The sequence below is a fragment of the Erpetoichthys calabaricus genome, chromosome 7 (genome assembly GCF_900747795.2).
Source record: "Erpetoichthys calabaricus chromosome 7, fErpCal1.3, whole genome shotgun sequence".
In the NCBI taxonomy this organism is placed as follows: domain Eukaryota; kingdom Metazoa; phylum Chordata; class Cladistia; order Polypteriformes; family Polypteridae; genus Erpetoichthys; species Erpetoichthys calabaricus.
This window is the reverse complement of record NC_041400.2, coordinates 40,808,295-40,833,280: the sequence shown is the minus strand read 5'-3', so window position 1 is coordinate 40,833,280 and position 24,986 is coordinate 40,808,295. Positions and strand designations below refer to the sequence as shown.

General features: G+C 39.9%; 1 long non-coding RNA gene across 1 annotated transcript; it reads right to left on the bottom strand.

Moving 5' to 3' along the window:
- Nucleotides 1-1,116: 1,116 nt before the first annotated feature.
- Nucleotides 1,117-17,982, bottom strand: LOC127528760 (uncharacterized). The gene is made up of 4 exons (XR_007935374.1): nt 17,878-17,982; nt 11,096-11,149; nt 8,242-8,319; nt 1,117-1,445 (listed from the first exon to the last, which is right to left on the bottom strand). It is a non-coding gene; the product is annotated as an uncharacterized LOC127528760 (long non-coding RNA).
- Between the last annotated feature and the right edge of the window lie 7,004 nt (nt 17,983-24,986).

Sequence of the window (24,986 nt, the reverse complement as noted above, 5' to 3'; positions counted from 1 at the left end):
AATCCAGTCCCAGGAATACTAGATGCTATCTAGAAACCAGTCCAGGATGGTGCACTTGGCCCATTGCAATGCCCACTCATGCATACCGGATCAATTTAGAATCTCCAATAAACCTAATTTTCATGTTTTTGGTGATACTGGGGGGTAAGGAAAATGTGTGCTGACACACAGAACATGTACAAAGCACACATATACAACCCCAGATGTGGGACTCAAACCTAGGAGACTAGATACATGAAGTACTAACCACTATGTCACCATGCCACCTAATGATCAACTGGTTAGCTGTGCCACTCAGCCATAATACTCTTTTGATCTTAGGTTGTACTTCATGATGTAGAGAAAATTAAACAAATATTTAAAGTTATAGCATGGTTGTAAGAGGTTGAAAGATTTAAAATAAAATTAAAATATACATATTTATTGAAAATTATTTAGGGTGAATTATGAACATAGTGATGAAACAGAAATTTGATTGTATGATCAAGTCACACTTGTTCTTAGTTTTTTTTTCCCACCCAGTATGGCGTTTTTTTTACAGATGAAAATTAAAAACAAGAAACAAGCTTGTATGAGTCATTTAATTTCACTCATATTTCTTTTTTATTTAACTATTATGAAAATGATGATTATAATTAAAATACCCAATATCTGTGCAGGTACCAATTGTTTAAGCCATGCTATCTTCATAGATCACAGAGTGAAGTTGTTTTTTTTTAACGGCTTCTAATATTTTGTATCAATTGCAGGCATTTTTGTGCCTTACTACAATCTTTACCTAACAGATCACACTAGTGCTGTTTTGGACCCTGTCATGTATAATAGAAATTTCACCAACACATAACCATGAGATGGTCCCAAAAGGCTTATAACAGAGAAATAAGGTCTTCTATTTACACTAACTTAATGACAGAAATATAACAAGTTAAGTTCTGCCAACTACATTAATTTATAACAGGTATTTTCTGTTTACTTATGCAGTCACTTTTTTTATTTTAGCAAAAAATATTTGCATAAAAAACAAAACAAATACCTTATTCTTTATTGTCAATGGCCATCCTCCCAAAAAAGGAACCAAAACCAGAAGAGAATATGCAAGAACATCAAGTGGCAAGTTGTTATTTTCAACTTAAAATTTCAAGTTAATATATTATTAATATACATTTAATATATATATAAATATATTTATTATATTTCAACTTAAAGTATTCCAGGTACCTTTCAATTCAAATAAAACTTTGTGCAGTGATACACAATCTCCCTTAGAACTACCAGAATAATAATTGGTATATTGAGAGCGTTTGAGTGAAAGAAGAGTCCAGTGCAGATCGGACACAGAAAACAGCGTCAAACTTTGTCATAAAGCCGTCTGTTAAAGCAATCGGTGGCACAGACTCCCAAGTTAAAGACACAGTGGACTTGAAGAAGTCGTCTCAGCTCATCATCTGAAATATAAACAAGAAAGTGAACATTTTAACTCAATTACTGAAGTTTTGCCTACTGTAGGGAGGTCTTTTGGCTCAGCAGAAGACTTCCCCCTGGTACAGCAGTAGGGCATTTTAGAGAAACTATTCCAACATTTTCCTTTCCAGATGTCTTTTTATAATATGTGGCTCTCATAAGACATTGCTCTACTCTGTTATCAAGTCCAATCTGTCCCACCATTAGCTCTAATGCTGTACATACAAATATTACTTTCCTTTTTTGAGTTGTGGTGGCTCTGAGGCTAGGGATCTGCACTGGCAATAGGAAGGTTGCCGGTTCGAATCCCGTAAATGCCAATATGGACTCTGCTCTGTTGGGCCCTTAAGCAAGGCCCTTAACCTGCAATTGCTAAGTGCTTTGAGTAGTGAGAAAAGCGCTATATAAATGCAAAAAAAAAATTTGATCCTATTGATCTTAAAGGATGGTCATGTATGGTTTGTTTATAGTGGCTTTGCACCAATCTGATAATCTTTACTTGTTACAACATCATTATCATCATTTACTTCTGCTGAGTGTTTTAGCAGCAACACACTGCTCAGGGCTGACTGGACCATTGTATTCCCCAGCAACTAACTCCTGCCCTTTTTGAGGTATACCAAGGTGCTCTCATACAACGTGTTGTCAGTCTTCTCCCAGGGGGGGCTGTGACTGGTACATCTACTATAGGAGGTGCCCAAAGGAGTCCTAACTAAGTGTTAAAAACCACCTCAACTTGTCCCTCTTGATCCAGACAAGCAGCAGCTCTGATCCAAGATATCTCTGTTTTGCCAAGCTCCTCACCCAGTCACTGACAGGCAGCCATGCACAGTAGCCTCTTTTCAGCTGCTTGTACTCATGACCTCATTTTTTTAGTCAAGACCCAGTACTTGTGACTGCAGGTGAGGGTGCAGGTGTAACCTGACTGGTAAATTGACAACTTTGTCTGCAGACTTTGCTCCTGTTTCACCAATATGGTTTAATACAACAACAGCAACAACAACAACAACAACATTTCTATATATAGCACATTTTTATACAAAAGATATAGCTCAAAGTGCTTTACAGGATGAAGGAAGAGAGAAAAAAAAGAAAAAAAAAACAAAATATAAAAATAAAATCAGGCAATACTAATTAACATAGAATAAAAGTAAGGTCCAATGGCCAGGGAGGTCTGAAAAAACAAAAAAAATGCAGACAGCTGGAGAAAAAAACAAAATCTGCAGGGGTTCCAGGCCATGAGACCACTCTAGGCATTCTACCTAACACTAGGGGGCTTCGCCCCCTGCTCGCTTCGCTCGCCAACCCCCAGTGCCTGTTTTGCTTCCGCAGTTTCAGATGCGCGTTATAGGCGCCTATGTTCATTGTATTTGTCCATGCTGGCGCGTTTTTGTAGCTCTGTTAGTGGAGCTGTTTGGTTCTGGAGCAGAGACAGTTTTGCTTCCGCAGCTTCAGACGCGCGTAGTAGGCGCCCACGTTTATTTTCTTTATCCATGCGGACTCGTGTTTGTAGCTCCGTTAGTCGAGCTGGTTTGTACAATCCCAAGCAGCACATTATTCCTAACTTCACTCCGCAGTAGTGCCACTCACAATATGGCGGTGACGCCTGCGCCTTCACTCCGCAGTAGTGCCACTCACAATATGGCGGTGACGCCTGCGCCTTCACTCCGCAGTAGTGCCACTCACAATATGGCGGTGACGCCTGCGCCGTCCATACTATGTCGGGTTTCACTATGCTGTGTAGGCGCCTCGGCCTTTCATACTTTCCCGCGCCTTCCATTCTATCTTTGTGGACCTGTGGGGCCTCCGTAGCCTCTTCCGTTTGAATCTGGGCTGCAGCGCAGAATCCTCTTCTTTGTGTGTCCGTGTCGGTAGTCGTTAGCTATGGGCGCGTTGTTGCTTCATTTCTCATTTACGTCAAGAGCTCTTTCGTTTTTGAATGGTGACTCCTTCGTGCGCAGTGGATCACACTTCGCTGGCGGTTTATGAGACGCGCGCTGTCGGCCCCTGTGCAGTACGTCTCCTGTGTCCATCGCCGTGTACCTGGGTCCATGCCATCCGGTTTGCCATTCTCGGTTAGTAATATGGATAAATGACCTCAATCAGTCCTCATGGTTTTCAGGTCATGTGGATATCTGGCCTTCAATCCATCAATGTAGGGACTTTGATCAGGTGGTGGTGGCGTAGATCGCCACTACAGAAAACCGGAAAAAAGAACAGTAGCCTCACTGTAGGCAAAGTTTCCCACAGTACTATTGCCAAACTGGATGTTAAGGGCAGATAATTAGCTAAAGTATCGCCTCCCTGATCAGCCAGAAGAACTCTAACACCCAAAGTCGGTGAAGGAAATAATTACATTTTTATATTAGAAAAAACAGACCAAAATCTATAATAAACAGAATAAGACAATAAAACAACAATAACAACTAAAGAGATGCCACAAACATGCAATCTAGAATATAATCTGGAATGGATATTGTGATTGTGGAAGTTCAATTGTAAGTTCAATTTCAAGTCCTGAAAATATAATGATATCTTGATGTGGCATGAGTATTAGCTTCCCAAAATCAGAGTAATGTTGTCTTTTCTACAAGTTCCACTAGTAAAGATGTTACAGGGCACCTTGACTGTGGAATTGTAAATTAATCATGAGAGACACACTTCTCTTGGTGTCCAATGCATTTGCATTACTAATGGCCTGAGTACTGGATGAAATGAAGATCTTCTGGTTTGCACCCCTTTCTCTTGATCTCTTTTCTTTTTCCTTTTTCCATTCACAATTCATGTTTGATACTGAAAGGTGCCGAGTTGGGAATTCCCTGCTCAACAACCAGGATCATTGGGTAAAGTCGCACCTAGTGGGAATCTTTGCCCTAAAGCTTCACTGTGAATTAGCTGGTAAGTAATTTTCTTCTGCACACATGCTAGGTGACACACTAAGACAAGGACACACACACAGACAAACATTATAACAAAATACTGTATACTGCCATCACTACAAAACAACATTTGTAAACTGCTGCTGCACTGATTTGCTAATCAATTTCACAACCATCTCTAGTATGTCATAAATAAGACCAAGAAGTACTTCTTCTACTTGAGCTGCATACCAGTTTCTTACAGGGAACAAACCACTCCGATACCATTGCTTAATTCTCATTCCAGCCACATCTCACTCGGATTTGAACTTAAGTCTGATGAAACCAGAGATTCAACCTTTAGGTTCATGTACCCTTCAGACATCAACTATACTTGGATATCCTGTCCAAAAAAATCAAGAAGAGGGAAGTACGCAAACACAACTCCTGCTCTATAAATATAGCAACTGACTGGCACATAGCTATGCTCCCAGAACACCATGCTCTTGGGGTACACAGTCATAAGTACTCAAAGTACAAGTGGACAAGACTGACAAACTCCCATGGCCCTTCAAGTATCTGTACCCTGACCAACAGTTGGTCCATTGTTCCCCCTGAACTCAACTATTAGATGAACCTTCCATTCAGTATATCGACATAAGCTTTCCCAAAAGATGCCGAGGAGTGTCATCTCCTGGTAGCTGGAACACAGTGTACCAATTCTTAGGTACTGCCTTCATCTTTCACATGTCACTGAAGAAGAATGTTAGCCAAAACAATCCAACAATATCCAGTGGTTTCAACATTTGTGGTTGGATGTCATCCACACCTTAAACCTGCCAGTATGGAGTTGTTTACTCACCACAGAGGAGGCCCCAAGCCCAACCAATGTTTCTGACACTGCCACCTCCAAATAAGGCATATCCACTGGGCTTCAAACGTCCAACTCTTAATGATATCTCCAATTGAGGACTATGTTTTCTCACCCAGATGAAAACAGCCTTGGTAATGTCTCATCTAACCTTCCTGAGTCATTAAATGATTTGCCAGAAATTGCTTAAGTCCATGTGTCTTAATCCTATGTGCCTTCTTACAGAGACAATTACAGACAGACAATGCCTGGCACTTATAGAGACTCATCAGTGTGTTCTGTTGCTGCCATTGTGCCTCTTTGTTCAACCCCTTGGCAGCTGGGTCACTGCTGTCTGTGACATATTTTATAGGTACTCATCAGGGTGATCTTCCCTTTTGATGTGGCTAGAACCAAAAAGGTGGTTTCATGGATTGCAAGAAGGGAAAAACTCATTACAGGTTAACAATAGAAGCGTCAAGAAAGGACTGGGAGTTTTCTGGTAAATGGCCTCAGTATCAGAGTGCCACAAGAGAGTGTGCTTGGTTTTGCTGTGTCTCAGGTCAGTGACTGGAGACCTTCACTATCTGGAATGAATAGGGCGATTTAGGGGTAGTACCCCAGTACTTTGGGCTTGGAGTATAAAGTCAACTGAACTGCATGTTGGGAAAATTCAGAAAGGCCTAACCAAATGGATAGGCGGTGAAAAAGTGTCATTAGTGTAAGGTACTTGAGGCCTGTTCTTTGCTGACAAAGACAGGCTAACCCATTACCAAACTCTCTAAGCTAAGGGTTGAACTTGACATCTCAGTGTGGGTTTCATAAATTATGTGGGGTTTAGTGTTTGGGGTCACTATCATAGGGAAGGTCTCTGCAATCCTGTGAGGCCCCCACATCTGATTTACACAAAGCCAGTCACAAAAATACTGAATATATTGTTTCTGGAAAAGAGAAATATATATTTTGTGCATTTAGGCTAAAAAACTGGTGTGTTTCATCTTGTGATGCTATAAATTACTCTGAGCCCATTACAGTGTGTGATAGTTTAGGGGTCCCCGTGACCCCTTGAACCCTCAGACCAGACATCAAGCACCAGATAAAAGTTCAATAAAAATATTTATTATTATAAATAAGTGCGCAAAGCACCACCACTCCGCTATACTCAATAACAATCAATAATCAAATAAACAATCCTCTAATCTCCCAGACGCTTAGCCACCCTGCCTCCCAACTCAGCTTGTCCGTCTGGGATTTCCCAGAGTCCTTTATAGTCCGTGACCCGGAAGTGTTTCTGTCCCTCAGTCCATGTGACTTTCTACCACGTCCGGGTCAGGTAAAAATTTCACCTTTTCTTCATCAGCCCGGAAGCACTTTATTTCTTCCAACCATGTGACTGGGATTTACTTCCAGGCTATATGGAAAAAAAACATCTCTGTGTCTCCCTGCAGCGTCCCCTGGCGACCCCGACGTTATCCAGCAATGCTGTGTATTTAAACTCCATAGTCCATGATGCCCTGCTGGAATTCGGGGCATCTCCACGTTGCAAGGAGGGCTACATCTAGCGGCATGGGGGTATTGGCCAGGATGAATGGCCGGCCATATCCCACAAGTGTTTGTGAGAAAATGTTTTAACAGAGTGCAGAAAGCTGTTTACAGGCAGGACTGAAAGATGGCGGTCTGTGAGGGCTTCATAGTCTGGATGGGGCAGATGAACATCTAAGAGCAGGCTGGGCAGGGCTAGATGTTTGAGTAGCATCAGTCTACATCTTTTAAATCAGGAGGGTTCAAGAAAAAGAGCGGAGACTTTCTTAGGAAACAAACTAATCAGAACTCGATGCAGGCATTGCAGTGTCGCTATATTTAGCTACTCAATTAACAAGCCTCTCATTGGGACGATCCTGTGGCAGTACTACCAAGAAGACTTCTATTCCCAGCATTCAGCAGGAGTGTACAGGGGTAGACGGGAGATCCTTATTCACTTGAAAGGACTGGTGTACAACTTCAGACTTAAGCTGGAAATGAAATGTCAAAAGGAGAAGCTGCAGCAGCCTTTGCCAGATAGTGTTCCAGTTATAGACATTGCAAAATCAGCTTTTCCACATATTGCAGACACTGCATAGCCATGTATAAAGCAATTTGCCTGCCTAAGATATGCACATTTTAACTGATAACATTCATCATATCTAATTTATAGCGTATTCCATATAGTAATGAGTGAACCCAGCTGAATTCCCTTCGCTTCAAGTTTGGCAAAATCACAGAAATGTTTGTGAACTTCACCAAAGTCCCCAAAATGCATTGAAGTCTACGAAGATGAGTGGATTATAATGGTGAAGTGGTCTTTTAAGTGTCCCAGAGATCCAGAGAAAAGTCGAACTATGCTGGACTGATTATTGTAGACAGTGGATCTCAGTAACTGAAACTGTATTTTTATTTTCCTTGTGATTGCCATGTCGGCAATGATCTTACAGTAGGCATGCTTGGTGATGTCACGCTAGGGCACTTGGAAAAAATGTTAGCCTAAGCCGACTATTTGGTGAATTTCCAGGAAAATATTTAGCAAACGAGGTAACCAGAAAAAACAACATATTCGATGTGAAAAATGCTCTGGGGAATTTTGCCACTCAACACTAATTCCATAGTGCCAGTGTAAGATTTCTGTGTTCAGACAATGGGACTCTCCTGATTAGTGCAGGGTATTTCCCAGTCGTAAACTGACCAGGAGCCTATTAAAAAGATTAGGTATAAATAACTACTTGTATTATTTCAACAAAAATAACAAAGTTAAAATACTGGAGTCTCCAAATGTTTCATTATTATTTTCTTAATGCCATAGCAGTGTTCCCCAGAATTGCAACAAATTGGCCTGGCACAGCAGGGTCTCTGAGAAAGCATTTATTTGAATGGTTTCTGACCTTAGAGGAGAGGCAAACAGGTTTAAACCAAATGCTTTTTGGTGGGGTCCCAACTCTCCCCCATTACAAGGGGGCCTATGAATTTTGCACTACACCAGTGTTTGGAGATATACATGATTTTTAAAGAAACAAAGTAGTAAAAACCCCCTCTGCTTACCTGAGAGGTATGACACTCTTCGAACTCCGGGATGTGTGCAACTTTCCAAGTTAGAGAAACATTTTTCTGCAATGCAACCTATTTCAAAACAAAAGAAATAGTAATGAGTGCTGTTTCACTGTTTACTCACATATTCTCTTCCTCCAAATCTACTTATTCTGCTCATCTAAATGAGAATAAATGACTGAAAATTCTTCAGCCTTTAATAATTCTTGCATAATCTTACTGAGAGTTAAAGGTTAATCTACCAGCATTTTGAGTGCAAGGCAGGAAGCCATCCAGGATGAGATTCAGGTCCATCACAGGGCTTACTCAGCCACACACCCACACTGGGCTAGTTGGAAATTTTAATTGAGAAGGGAGTACCCAGAAAAAAATGAAATGAATATGGGAATACATAAGACAAACACAAGAAGACCATTCAGTCCATCAAACTTGTTTGTTTAACTAATAGCCCCGGTTGACCATGTGTTAGGATATAGTGGGTTGGACAATGACTGACTGACTTAACTGTCCCAATATCCCATCCATAAACCACTTAAAGGTTTTTAAGGTTTCTGCGACATAACTCAGTAGCTTGTCTGAGATTCCCACAACTCTTTCGGGAAACAAGTGCGTCCTGGCTTCAGTCTTACATGTACTTTCCAACACAAAGGATAACACAATAATTGAACTCTGGGTGCCGAAGCTGAGGGGCAGGTGTGGTGACCACTGCACCACTCTTGAAAATGTTTTTCTTTTTTTAAACTCCATTACCCCAACCCTTTTACCTCACTCTATATCTTTCAGCATTTATTGCATAATTCACACAAGGGAGCACACCAAAGGCCAGTAGAATGGTATTTGATGAACTGCAGCATGCAGTTGAAGCTTTATAAATGGAGCTCCAAGCGTAGGCAGAGCTAGTCTTGACCTTTCGGAAATCCATCACTCTGGCTAAGAACAACGCAAGCTGTATGGCTGGAACAGCAGCTCGATAAAACATACTGGATCAATTACAGCAAACATTTATAGCCCCTACATCACTAATACTAATAATTAAATTCTGAAGCCCCATATTATTTTTTGCACTGCTGAGAGCTGCATGTAGCTCACCAACAATTTATTTGGCTCTTCTCCTGTTAGCTACACTTATAATATTTTGCTAAATTGACTACAGTAGTGCCTGAAATGGTTTGGGGAAAAATGCCAACAGCAGTTTTAATTATTCAAATTAGTGGTTTTCTTGTCCCGTCGATGACACTGCACAGATATTTCAGCATTCCTATATATAATCAAAACTCTGCACTGCTCTCTGGGCAGTTATGGTTGGAGGCTGTATTTCTACTTAACATTGTGCAGTTCCCAGTGCAGCTTCACGCGGTTTCCATTATTATAATGGATTCAGAAAGTATTCACATTTTTTCATGTTTTACTATGTTTTTTGCTATGTTTTATTTTAGTGTTGGGCTAAATTCATTTTTGCTGAACACCAAGCAACACAAATGTTCAGACTCTTTACTAAGTACTTAGTTGAAGCCCCTTTGGTGACCATTACAGCATGGAGTTTTCTTGGATATGATGCACACAGCTGGATCTGGGAATTTTCTGCCATTCTTCTGTGCAGATCCTGTCACGCTCTGTTAGGTTTTAAAAGAGTCTGTCGATGGACAGCCTTTTCCAGGTCTCTCCAGAGATGTTTGACTGGGTTCAAGTCTAGGCTGTAGCTGGGCCACTTAAGCACATTCCCAGAGTTGCTTCTAAGCCACTCTTATGTTGTCTTTGCTTTGTGCTTAGGGTCATTGTCCTGTTGGAAGGTGGACCTTCATCCCTGTCTGTGGTCCAGAGTGCTCTGGAACAACTTTTCATCAAGGATATACAGTATCTGTACACTGTTACTGTAAAAATAAAGGTACCAGAGTGGTTCTTCAGAGCAATGCCATAGGGGAACCATTTTTGGGCCATCCACATGAAGGGGACAGAAAGATCCATTTATTTGTTAGATCTGTAACAGGCTTCATACAATGACTGGATGGTAACAGATTTGTGAAATACAGTACCAGTGGATCATGATTTCAAAAGGACTCTTGCTGCATTTGTTCAATAACACATGCTACCAAGTTTTATTAACCTGTTACTGTCCTGCAGCCAACAATACATTAAATATTTCAGGTTTTTTTTCTGCATATTAGTAAGTTTTTCCAAGCTGAAAGAATCAACTTTAAAGGCCAAGAATTCATCCCAAAATGAAATGGTGCCTTGTCAAGCAATATTTCTATGAGGAACCATACAACTTAGTAAAGAACCTTAAAATGCCATTAAAGAAGCATTATTTTATGAGGGTACTTTGTTCTGTTCTGCTATTCAGCTGGGTATGAAGAGGCTGTATAATGGGACTATACTGTGGAAATGGCAGCAGTTGTTGGAACCCCATAGGAAGAAGGAGACACAAACAAGATAAAACCATTATGTGAGCTCCAGCTGTGAAAATATCTTAATATTCCTAAGCAGCTGGTGTCATGATAGCACACAGGCAAACTTGAGGCACATATCTGAGAAGTGTCCAAAACTTATTTTATCTACTTTCTTGCTTCTTTCTGGTTTTTCTGCAGGAGTTACTTGGTGCCACATAGGCCTACTGCCAAGTGAATACTTTTAAAACATTATTTCTCAAGCACTGATTGGCTACAAACTATTATTTAAAAGGTCAGCCTACTCCTGACCCACACTCCAGCATTAAGACTGAAAACCAACCAAACAATCTGAAAACATAACGGAAAGCAAAAGGCTTTACAATCACCATTACCTGCAAGAATAGGTGCTTTAAAAATAAAAATTAAAAATAAATAACAGTCATTAAAGCAATGATCCTTACTGTATCTGGCGTCCTCTTCATTTGGCAGCAAAAGCGATTTCTTTGTAAAAAAAGCTGTGAAGAGAAGAGGAGATTTCTTATATGTTTCACATATTTGGGATCTCTGAGTCTTTCAAAAGTCTCTTTAGAAACCTCTGGAGAGGCCAACAACAATGAAGTTGAGCACAGACATGACAAGTCTAAAACTACTAGTTGTCTATTCACTTTATATGAGAGGGTCTGATTTGAAGCTCTGAAGTTGTCATTGCGTTATGACCTCGATGGGTTAACAGGAGCTCAGCTCATCAAGATACTTAACAGACATCTGTTCAAATAAAGTACTCTATTTATGTGCATATATTGTGACCCCTGAGAAACTCTTCCACAAACGCTTTGACTCAAAGACCAAGATACACAAATTTCTTGCATTTATTCAAGAAATAAACTACTGGGATTAATGGACGTGGAGTATGCAGAGTAAAATCCAAATAAAACTGGTTTAGGTTTTAACTGCACAATTATGGTGGCTTCTTCACTTATCCACCACACTACTGCTCCAGAGTACCCCCTTTACCTTGTACCTCTCTCTGTTTCTCTCTTTTCTTTCTTGAGTACCTGTCTTCTTTATCTTCCAGTATACATCAATATACGAGGGGGTACCCAAAAATAAACGGAATTGAAAAAAAAAATTGTTTTAATAATTTTTATTTACTGAAACTTTAGTCTCCTTCAAAGTACTCTCCATGTAAATGAATGCACTTGTCCCAATGGTTTACCCACTGGTGGAAACATTTTTGAAATTGCTGAAGAGGAACGTTGTCCAAGGCCTGCAGCGATTTTTCTTTGACTTCCAATACGGTACAAAAACACTTTCCTTTGAGTTCATGTTTTATATGCGGGAACAAGAAAAAGTCGCACGGAGCAAGATCAGGTGAGTAGGGAAGGTGGCAAGAACTCCAAGACACACAAGTCAATTCAGAAATCTCTTCAATAGTCCGACGATGATCTTTGTAAATTGCACTGCAAACTTTTTCAAGATTTTCATCATTCCTGATTGTGGAAGGATGGCCAGATCTTGGTTGGTCTTCAAGTGGCATTTCCCTTTGTTTGAAACACGAAAACTTCTCGTAGACCTGTGTTTTACTTAAAGCTTCCTCATTAAAAGCAGTTTCAAGCATCACTACAGATTCAGCAGCTGTTTTCCCTAAGAGAAAACAAAATTTAATACAGACTCGCTGTTCTTTATGATCACCCATCACAAAAATCGCAGAACACGTTTAATAAGTACAGTGATCCCTCGCTATATCGCACTTCGCCTTTCGCGGCTTCACTCTATCGCGGATTTTATATGTAAGCATATTTAAATATATATCGCGGATTTTTTGCTGGTTCACGGATTTCTGAGGACAATGGGTCTTTTAATTTCTGGTACATGCTTCCTCAGTTGGTTTGCCCAGTTGATTTCATACAAGGGACGCTATTGGCAGATGGCTGAGAAGCTACCCAACTTACTTTTCTCTGTCTCTCTTGCGCTGACTTTCTCTGATCCTGACGTAGGGGGTGTGAGCAGGGGGGCTGTTCGCACACCTAGACGATACGGACGCTCGTCTAAAAATGCTGAAAGATTATCTTCACGTTGCTACCTTCTGTGTGCAGCTGCTTCGTGAAGCGACATGCTGCACGGTGCTTCGCATACTTAAAAGCTCAAAGGGCACGTATTGATTTTTGACTTTGTTTTTCTCTCTCTCTCTCTCTCTCTGCTCCTGACGGAGGGGGTGTGAGCTGCCGCCTTCAACAGCTTTGTGCCGCGGTGCTTCGCATACTTAAAAGCCAAACAGCCCTATTGATTTGTTTGCTTTCCTCTCTCTCCTGATGCGCACTCCTTTGAAGAGGAAGATATGTTTGCATTCTTTTAATTGTGAGACAGAACTGTCATCTCTGTCTTGTCATGGAGCACAGTTTAAACTTTTGAAAAAGAGACAAATGTTTGTTTGCAGTGTTTGAATAATGTTCCTGTCTCTCTACAACCTCCTGTGTTTCTGCGCAAATCTGTGACCCAAGCACAACAAAATATAATATAAAAATAACCATATAAACATATGGTTTCTACTTCGTGGATTTTCTTATTTCGCGGGTGGCTCTGGAACGCAACCCCCACGATGGAGGAGGGATTACTGTACCAAGAAAAGCTGACATGGAATGCCATATGAACAATACAGAGCAACACCACACGGCAGACTGCCATATAATAGTATAAGTATGCTACACCTAGTGGAGAAATTTGCAACTAAGTCTAGATTGCGTGCCGGGTACAGATTTCAGTTATTTTTGGGTACCCTCTTGTGCATCTGCTGGTAAAGTGGGTTCAAACTATCCCAGTGTCACTTCAGGCCAGAACTTGTTCTGGGGTCAGGGCTTGCTTTAGAGAGGCCCTACCTGAATTTAGAAGACCCAGCAGTATTTCTGCCTTTAAGCCTTAAAATGTCTTTAAAGGGTCTGGTCTGTTAGACAGCTTCAAGAGTTATCCACTTAAATGGATCACAGACTCCCATTCTATCCAGTGAGGGATCTTATGTGGTTGTGTGATGAGTTGCAGGGGAAATTACTGGCTATTCATGAGTCCCCCTCTAGCTTGATATTAAAAGGGATAACACGGCACCTCCATGTACTGTCTTTCTTTAAGCCACTGTGTGTTTAGCCTCTCTTTAATATGAGGGTCAGGCATCTCTGGGCATCTTAGACCCTCTCACATGGTATTGGTGCCTCTATCTGAGTCTCTTCTGAGGCACCCAGCATATCTATAGGACATAGTACCCTCAAGAGGTGTCCTTATAACATACAGTAGAGCTGTCCTGAAAGTGCTGACTTCTTTCCTCTTCCATGGTCCTCTCTGGGGCACACCTTCATTCTTGGCCAGTCTGTAATTGTTCAATTCACCAGGACACCCCTTACAATATATAAATATAATGAAGGAATGTGATGATGATAAAACAGAAAATGCATTCAGTACAATTGCAGATTTACCAGTTATGGGAACATATGTACAGACCTTACTGAGACCCTATTATTTTACCAAAAAATATTGATTTTAACAGGCTTGAAAAAAGGAAATTGTAATCTGTGAATGTTACTTTATATTACCATTGCAATGCACAGTTCCCCGTCATTGTGATAAATATATTTCATTTTAAATGAATACATTTGCCATTTTTGTCTTTCAATCTACACTCAACAACTTATAATTACAAAGTGAAAACATGTTTTCAGAAAGGTTTGTAAATTTGTTAAAAATCAAAAACTAAAATCTCTCATTCATATAAGTTATTTAGACGCTTAATTCAGTACTTTGTTGAAGCCCCATTGACAGCAGTTACAGCTCTGGATCTTCTTAGGTAAGTCTGCACAAGTTTTGGATCTGGACAGTTTATCCGGTTCTTCCTGGCAGATCCCCTCAAACTCCATTTTATTGGATGGAAAGCATCTTGAGATCTCTGCACAAATGTTCTACGGAGTTTTAAGTCTGAGCTTTGGCTGAGCCACTCAAGGACAGAGACTTGTCCTGAAGACAGTTCAGCATTGTCGTCACCTCACTCTGAGGTGAGGAAGAAATATTTAGAATTAAGGTGCTTCAGTCTTTCCAAATAATAAAGTATGCTGGTAATAGAACTATAAGAAATATGTCACTTAGGTACAGTATTAATAAATGAGGATGTATTAGCTAACTGAACAAATGTAATCTAATACAGACACTAAGCTGTAAGAGTGTATTCCTGTAAGACAAATGTACTAAACTAACTTTTAAGGTAGCTTTTGATATTGATATTATATAACCAATTATTATGTGTGATGATCATTATGTGCGAAATGTCAGCTATAATAAGATTCTTAAATTGTAACTGCCACATAGCCATTGAAATGTGGTAACCTTGATGGTGCAGAAGAATAGGGAAGTGAGCATTGTCTAAAACCGCTGAGTTGCATACACTCTATAACCGTTAGGGAAAACTTGCTGTAACTGGGCTTATGTACGTGCAAGCTAGTGGAAGTGTATTTCCTAAAACTGTGAAAATGCTGATAACTCTTTATCTGTAAAAAACAGTGTTTTTCGGACATACAAATTCAGGATGTGGATAGGGGCTATAGCATTCTTTTCAACGAAACTGAGTATTTAAGGAAGTCTCTCTTTCCTGCTGGCAGGCTGACGATTGGTAGCACACTGGAACATGACAGGGTCTGCATCCTCCTCTCACCAAGAATAAAAGAAATTGATTTTTATTTTATATTAGTGTCCGTTTCCTTGTCGTTCCTGATTTTCAGCGTCCACAGAAGTCACATTCACTCTGAAGCAGGTTGTCTTTACAAACATCTCTGTATTTGGCTGAATTCATCCTTCCCTCAATTCTGACCCATCTCCCTGTTCCCTGCTGTTGAGAAGCACCATCATTGCATAATGCTACCACCACCATACTTTACCACAGGGATGGTTTTATGCAGGCAATGAGAAGTGCCAGGTCTTCACCAGACAAAGTGCTTAGAATTAAATTTTTATCTCATCGGACCAGAGATTCTTTTTCATCTTGCTCTCAGTATCCTTTAAATTCCGTTTGGCAAACTCCAAGTTGGAGTTCACCACTGTACCACCACTGTACCACCAATGCCTGATGATGGGCTGCTGCTGAGATGGTTGTCCTCCCTGGGCAACGCCCTTTGAACCCAATCACTCAGTTTGGCTGGACTGCTAACTCTAGAAAGAGTCATGGTGGTTCCAAACATTTTGAAATTTCACAATTATGGAGGCCACTGTGCTGCTAGAAAACACCCAAAGTTTCAGAAATGGTTTTATTCCCTTGTCCTGATCTCTGCCTCCCCACAATTTTATCATACAGATCTACAAAGAGATCTTTGGACTTCATGGCTTGGTTTTAGCCCTGACAGGTAGTTTGAATCGTAAAACATTATATACACTGGTGTGTGACTTTCCAACTGATTTCTAAACAATTCAGTTTGTCACAATTTGCCACAAGTGGGCTCAAACCAAGGTCTAGCCACATCTCAGGGATAATTAAAGCAAACAGGGTACATCTGACCACAATTTGGAGTACCAAAGACAAAGGTCTGAGTGCTTAATAAATGAGAGGTTTCCATTTTGAAATATAATAAGTTTGCAATTCTTTCTGAAAACATGTACCATAATTTAACAGTGAGTTGACTAGCAGTTGAGCTTCCAATCATTCAACCATGAAAAAAAAGTCAGAATGATGCCTAATGATGGCAGTAAAATGAAGGCACTAAATGATAAAAACTCTATTACGCTGTACTGTATATTATTAGCTATGTCAATTTAAATAACAGTTTTTGGTTAAGCTGTTATATTGGTGTGTAGCCTTTACTTTTAATTAAATATAAGCATATTATTTATAAATTAGTCTTTTATTTATAGACCCATTCATTAAAATAAAGTAACACATTTAGTGTCAGAATGTTTTACTTTTGATGTATGAGAAGAAACTAAATGAAGTGGATCAGAAATTTTACAAAAACATGGTACAATATTTTGTATTGCGTAAATTACTTTTACAGATATTCATTGTTTTAATACAGCCTCATTGTGAGTTCAAGGTAATACAATAATTGGAAATTCAATAATTATTCATATAATATTCCCCTGGTAAGTGGGACAGCAGCTATAAATGAGGACAGACAGTAAACCTCTGCTGTGATTTGTATTTAAAACAAACTCTTAAAGAAAAAATGTAAAACATAATAATCCTAATCAGGATTTTTATTATTATTATTACTAAGGGGCTTTGCCCCCTGCTTGCTTTGCTCGCCAACCCCTAGGCCTGCGCTACACACCAGCAACTTTGTGTCTCTGCTACTCGCGTATGTGGATTTCACTTTCACCAAACAACAAATCTTTTAATTCTCTCAGATAGGCCTCTTCATTGGAAAGAAACCCTACTTTTCTCTGATGGAAACTCGAATTAGACAAGCTACAAGTCTCCGACTTAAAGTTTTAATTCAAACAATATATTCGATCTCTTTTCACTCTTCCGTTATTTCACTGAATAATAATTTCCATTTGTTTGTGCTAATGCAATCTTTACTTTGAGACTTTTGAATTGTATTACTTTCATTATCTCTAACGTGCTCTGCATGTGTATCGCGTCAATGTTTTTACGACATTTTACTTTGTTATCTACCCTTTGTCTTTTATTTCCGGCCCGGGCGTGGTTAAATCTCTTGAAACAAAGTCTTGTCTTGCAGGACTTGAAAGTATCTCTCTGAAAAAGTCACGTCTCATCCCAGGCTAAACAGTCTTGTCTAGTCCCAGGATTTTTTTTATATAATAGAGAGACTTTTTTGTGGAGATCTGAATGCAGTGGCTAGGGAAGTTACATGGGGACAAGAAGAGAACATGCAAAGTTTCACTCAGAAAAAAGCTCATGAACTCAGAACTGATCTTGGGACTCAAGAGCTGAATATGGCCCCACATAGCATGCATTATCACAACTATAAAATTAGGAAAATGCTCACAGTTAAAAATAGATGCAAATACAATAATATAATATCCTCAGTCTCTCTTAATTCAATGTTAGGCCTGACCAGCATAACTCTGGGAATGTGGGAGAAAAATCAGAGTACCTGGAGGAATTCACACAGACACCAAGAGAACTCACAGTCTTCATTGAGGTGGGTGCCAGATTTAATCCCGGGACATGCAGTGCCCACAAATACAGTAGTAAATACAAATACAATAGCTATACGTATAACAGCAAAGATATATATGATACAGTACGTACCTCTTCTGTTCCTTGAATTTTGCTCATTTTCATTCCCTTCAACTGGGTCTTAGGGAATAAAATAAGAGAAAACAGTTGGAGCTAATTTTGAAGTCACTTCATAGTTATCAGTCTCACTTAGCTTCCTCAACTCCCCCTTGCCCCCCACCATCCCATAATATGACATATCTCTATACAGTAAAGACTGCAGTGTGACTCTGGGGCTAAGGCATTGAGCTGTAAATCTCAGGATTCAGTCCCAACTAATGTTTGATTCTGAGAAAGTCACTAATTTGCTAGTCTTTCAGATGTGATAATGTCACAAAAGTGTGAACCTTAAGTCACTTAATATGAGAAATCCAACTACATAAACTAATAAAATATTGTATGTTTTTAAACCTTTTATTAGAAGTTGCCAAAATTGATCCCAGTGCAACATATGCATGGGAATTTTCATTGCAAACAGCTGAACTTAACCTTACAGAAATAAAAATATTGTTATACACCCATAAATATATATCTATATACATCGGACTTCCAATACAACTCAGAGTCCTGCCACGTGCAAAAGTTCGCTGACGACACTGCTATCGTGGGCTGCATCAGGAGTGGGCAGGAGGAGGAGTATAGGAACCTAATCAAAGACTTTGTTAAATGGTGCGACTCAAACCACCTACACCTGAACACCAGCAAAACCAAGGAGCTGGTGGTGGATTTTAGGAGGCCCAGGCCCCTCCTGGACCCCGTGATCATCAGAGGTGACAGTGTGCAGAGGGTACAGACCTATAAATACCTGGGAGTGAAGCTGGATGATAAATTGGACTGAACTGCCAATACTGATGCTCTGTAGAAAGGAGAGAGCTGACTATACTTCCTTAGAAGGCTGGCGTCCTTCAACATCTGCAATAAGATGCTGTAGATGTCCTATCACACGGTTGTGGCGAGTGCCCTCTTCTACGCGGTGGTGTGCTGGGGAGCCAGCATAAAGAAGAAGGACACCTCATGCCTGGACAAACTGGTGAGAAAAGCAGGCTCTATTGTAGGCATGGAGCTAGATAGTTTGACATCTGTGGCAGAGCGACGGGCACTGAGCAGGCTCCTGTCAATAATGGAGAATCCACTGCATCCACTAAACAGTGTCATCTCCAGACAGAGGAGCAGCTTCAGCGACAGACTATTGTCACTGTTCTGCTCCACTGACAGATTGAGGAGATCGTTCCTCCCCCAAACTATGCGACTCTTCAATTCCACCCGGGGGGGTAAACGTTAACATTATTCAAAGTTATTGTCTGTTTTTACCTGCATTTTTATTACTCTTTAATTTAATATTGTTTTTTGTATCAGTATGCTGCTGCTGGAGTATGTGAATTTCCCCTTGGGATTAATAAAGTATCTATCTATCTATCTATCTATCTATCTATCTATCTATCTATCTATCTATCTATCTATCTATCTATCTATCTATCTATCTGAATATGTGGACATATATTTCAGTTTAATGTAAAATATACAGTATGTAGTTCACATATATATTCTTAAAATAATAAATATACATTATACAATACAATTTATTTTTGTATAACCCAAAATCACACAAGAAGTGCCACATTGGGCTTTAACAGGCCCTGCCTCTTGACAGCCCCCCAGCCTTGACTCTCTAAGAAGACAAGGAAAAACTCCCAAAAAAAACCTTGTAGGGAAAAATGGAAGAAACCTTGGGAAAGGCAGTTCAAAGAGAGACCCCTTTCCAGGTAGGTTGGGCGTGCAGTGGGTGTCAAAAGAAGGGGGTCAATACAATACAATACAGTACACAGAACAGAACAAATCCTCAATACAGTATAAAATAAAACATTTTTTACAAGAAACTACTACTACTACTTACATTGACTGTAAGACATATAATATACATTGTGTCCCGCTCCATGTTTCTGAAAAATCTTTCATGGCTTATTTTTTAACCTGGAAAAGGTTAATCATGAGCTTCCCAATGAATCCAACTTATTTTGAACTCCCTGTTCCTCACTATAAGTTCTTCAAGAAGGTAGATGTGTCAGCATATGTGGGCTGCAATTTATTGCATGCTGAGCTGCACACTGTAAGCTTGATGTTTTTTGACATTTCAAGAAAAGTGATAAAAAAAGTTACAGTGCTACCAGTTTGTTAAATGTACCTCTCTTCAATATCAGATTCTGGAGATGAACAAATGTACTGTCAGGCTAACAGTTTTAACTATAAGGAGGTCTGGAATATTAGGGGCGGCACGGTGGCGCAGTGGGTAGCGCTGCTGCCTAGGAGTCGGGAGATCTGGGGACCTGGGTTCGATTCCCGGGTCCTCCCTGCATGGAGTTGCATGTTCTCCCCGTGTCTGTGTGGGTTTCCTCCGGGAGCTCCGGTTTCCTCCCACATTCCAAAGACATGCAGGTTAGGTGGATTGGCGATTCTAAATTGGCCCTAGTGTGTGCTTGGTGTGTGGGTGTGTTTGTGTGTGTCCTGCGGTGGGTTGGCACCCTGCCCAGGATTGTTTCCTGCCTTGTGCCCTGTGTTGGCTGGGATTGGCTCCAGCAGGACCCTGTGTTCGGATTCAGTGGGTTGGAAAATGGATGGATGGATGGATGGAATATTAGAGCACCTGTTCACAATCTTTCTATGTGTGGAACGTTGTAGACACTCATGGAGCGTATCAAAGCAACAAGCTGCATTCAAAATGAATAACAAGAATGCTAAAGATTATATGTCATTTATTTGAAATCACCTACTTTTTAATTACAATTTACAAATCAAGCACTATACCAATGATAGAACATTGCATGTTAACCTTATTACTTACTTGTCCTCGATTAATTCTGGTTTTGTAATTTGTTCTGTTTCACAGTGGGATTTGGTCTGGGATAAAAAAAACACCTATGAGATACCTATTGATATTTTAATTGCCAAGGTAGTCTATTTTTAAAATATAGTTCAAAATATTAAAAGGACAAATATATTAAATATATTTAAAATATATCAAGCTATCTAGAATACTCTAAAATATCTTGTATTGTATAAGTAGAATTTATTGTCTATTTAAAAATATATTGTATTATACTTTGATAAATGGGTCTTACAGCTTATTATTTCTAGTGTTTTAAAATATATTGAGAGATACAGTATGTTTTTTTATTTTTTGAAAAATATATTGCATACACAAAAATGGTAGTTATTCACATATTTTACAATAGGCCACAGTGTTCCACAAGATATTGTAATATCTTTTTCCTTGAAGTACATTGTAACATATTTTACATATATTCATACTTATAGCAATATTTTTTTAAAATATATTTTACATTGTGGTGCCCGGCGGGCATCCATGCCCGGCCGGGATGCCCAGGAGGAGTGGAGGAGGGCTTGTGCCTCCTCCAGAACACGAGGGGGCGTCCTCCCTGGTGGCTTTGGGGACCACGGGTACGGAGCGTGGAAGCTCAACCCTGTAGGGGTCCGTGGTCACCGCCAGGGGGCGCCCCAATGCCTTGGGAGTGTTGGCCCTCAGTACTTCCGCCACACCGGGAAGTACTGGGGGGAAGAGACTTGAGGGCACCATGGGAGCTTCCGCCACACAGGGGTGTGGCTACGGAAGCCCTGAGGATGCACCTGGAGCCCATCCAGGGCATATAAAAGGGGCCGCCTCCCTCCAGTCTGGAGCGAGAGTCGGGAGGAAGAAGACGAAGCGTGTTGGAGAGGAGTGGAGGCGGACCAGAGACTGTGAAAGGCATTGTATTGTGGCCAGGACTTAAAGGGGTGATTGGTGCTTCGGCACTGGGTTTGTGCACTTTACTGGATTTTATTATGTATAATAAACGTGTGGTGGACTTTAATACGGTGTCCGTCTGTCTGTGTCCGGGCAGCTTATCACAACATGTATTTCATTTTTGTAAGGGGAATATATTTATATAGGATATTAAGCTATATGGTTTAAAATGACATATAATTCAGACTATCAAACTAGAAGGATATAAAAGGATAAATCAAAAGGTAAAGGCAATTTGAAAATTATACAAGAACCACAATGAATAGAAGCTGACATGATACAACACGTTTACGATGGCTTATGGGTAGTTTGAACACGCACTGTACAGCACTCTGCCATTCGTCTAGCTCAAGCCAAGGTCCAATGAACATGGACACTCCACTGTGGGATTACACCATTGTTGAACAACGTGCCATAGTGAGATTTCTTTGTGCAGATGAAGTGAAACCTGCTGTAATTCACTGAAGGGTATTGGCTTGTGCAGATAGTTAAGTTGTTTGGGTACCCGTCTTGTGCAAACATCATGGTACTCCAAATCATCATGCAGATCATCACTGATAAACAAATGTGCAGCAACGGCAGACAACGTAATTTGTCTGTCTTCTCTGATGAATGCATTTGCCATATCAATGTGGACTTGTGTGTGCAATGTTAATGGTTGGCCAGATTGAGCTTCATCGGTTACATTTGTTCTTCCTGCTTTAAACCTTTCTACCTATTCATAAAAAAATTTGTTGTGTCATGCTATTTTAACGGACGTACTTAGCCAATATCCTTTGGTGAATTTCAGCAGGTTTCACTCCATCTGCCTAAAGAAATCTTACTATGGCGTGTTGTTCAACAATGGTGCAGTCCTGTTGTGTAGTACCCATCCATGTTCATTTGACGTTGGCTTCAACTAGACTAAGGGCAGAGCGCTGCACTGTGCATTTAAGCCATTGTGAATGTGTAGTATTGTGTCATCTTCTATCTATTGTGATTGCCGTGCCATTATCTTATCTTATCGCAACATTGCATTACCAGAATGGTCACTTTTCACTGAAGAAAATATTCCAACACAGCTGACATAGAAGAGTTGCTTCCCATAGTACTTGCTGTGTTGCTTACCTGCATGCATCAAAATTGTGTTTTGTTCAGATTGAATGCTGCATTCATGTGCAAAAGGGAAATAATTTACCGATCACTACAATTTTGCAGTAAATCGAGTGGCCTGTGACATTAGCATCCCATCTGGGATCAGCGATTTTGGGTAAGGCTGGGCACACACCGTGCGATTTTTAGAAATCATGAACTTACAGAGTCACCATTTGGCCAGATTGACAAGCCACAACATGGGTGCTCAGACTATACATGTACACACTCACTCTGTTTGCTACACAATGAATTTTGGGAAATTTGATAGTGACATTAGAAAATCAATTTGTGAGATCGCTCCTGCTGCACAACAGCCAACTGACATTTCTAACACGAAAGAAATTCATCTGATCATACAAAAGCCCAATCATAAGATGCAATCAGACAATGCAACCCATCTCATACTGCACATGAAATGATGTTGAATAATCTGAAATTTGGGCCAGCTCAGAAAACCAATCAGCATCTTCAAATCTGGTTTAAAATTGAGCCAAAATTGTCATAGTGTATGTCTAATTTATCGCATCTGTGCTGCTTGCATGCTCAATTTGGGCAGACAATTATGTCATAAGTGTTTTCAGTTGTTTTACTGTGGATGAAAATGCTCTTACAAATGATTTAAAAATGCTACTATGGATGGAGATTGTTTTCAATTAAAAAACGGCATTTGTAAATGAAAATGTAGTATTGTAGATGTAGCCTAAATGTCTTTAGGATGCCGGAGAGCAATGAGGAATCAGGAGAAAATCCACACAAAAGCAGTGAGAACCTGCAAACAAAGGCAGTCCTACACTATTATGTATTCCCAGGTCCCATGGGCCACATTGAGGGCAGCAATTCTGGAAAGAATGAAGTACAAGCATAAAAGATTTAATCACATATGCCACAGGGCAGTGGGCAGTGAAAGAGAGAAATGCAAAATCCCAGGTTTAGACCTTGCATTCCAGAAAGGAACAAGCCCTGAATGGACTGTCATTTCATTACAGGACTTATCTGCGTCCAGATTCACACTGGTAACGTTCACCATCACCAATCCACTTAAAAAGAACTATAAGAAGAATCACAATCAAGAATATTATACAATTCTATACAGTAGCCATCCACTCAGAGAAATGGATTTGGCTGAAGGGCTCTATGGTGGCAATGTATCTCAATGTATCCCATGCTTCTCTTTAGCTAAAGCTCACGCAGCTTTTCCAGGAACTACATACCTTATTAAATTTCTCAGAAAGCACAATCTGTCCTGGGAGCAGGAACCAATCCTATATGGGCCAACAGCCAATCAATGGCCACACTCATAGTCAACCACAATTGGCCAACATAGACTTGCCAGTTAAACTGCATATTTTGGAGATATGGGAGGAAATAAGAATATCCAGATAAAATAATATGGACATGTGGACTGTGACATGTGACAACTCCACACCTTGTTACTCTACACAAGTCATTTAAAAAGCCTGTAAACGACAGCACAAATATAAATTGCCGTAATAAACCGCTATATGGCGATTGGACCAGGAACAAATACTCAAATCCCTTTACTGTGTTCATTTTTTTCTTTATTTGATATGAACTTTGAATCATTATTGATTTAGATTTTGTATCTCTTAACTGATAGTAGTGCAGCCTGCTAGGCATTAATTTAAACTCTGAATCTTTTTGAACTTGTGAACTATATGAACTTATTCTATATTTGGTAATTTGTAAAATGTATACTTGCATTTTACCTGAGAATTGTCACAGTGTTCTGCATTTACACAGAGTGAAGTTAAACGGAAATAGATTTTGCATTTTTTTACTTGTAGTAGTGCAGACTACTAGACATTATTTTGCTCTACCATATCTTCATTTCTCTGGAATTTGCAAAACACTTTTATTTATCTACCTGGGCTTTTTAAAGATTAGCATGGCTGGCGCAATGGGGAGAAGTACACAGTTTTGCAGTGTAAACATGACTAGTAATTTTAAGATTAACAATCATTTTATTAATATAATTATTGTCAACCCTATATGGGGAGAATCCTATAAGTCTGGGGTGTATACTGCACAAAAAATGAAGATCTCCACAACCATTGCCACCTTGACAAGATGTCCACATCTCCCTGATCTCGGTGAACTTTAAAGCAGCTATGACTGCTTTCTTATTTAACTATCATTAAATAAGACTCTTTTAAAATATTTTTGCTACTGTTGGCTTTACTGTGTTATT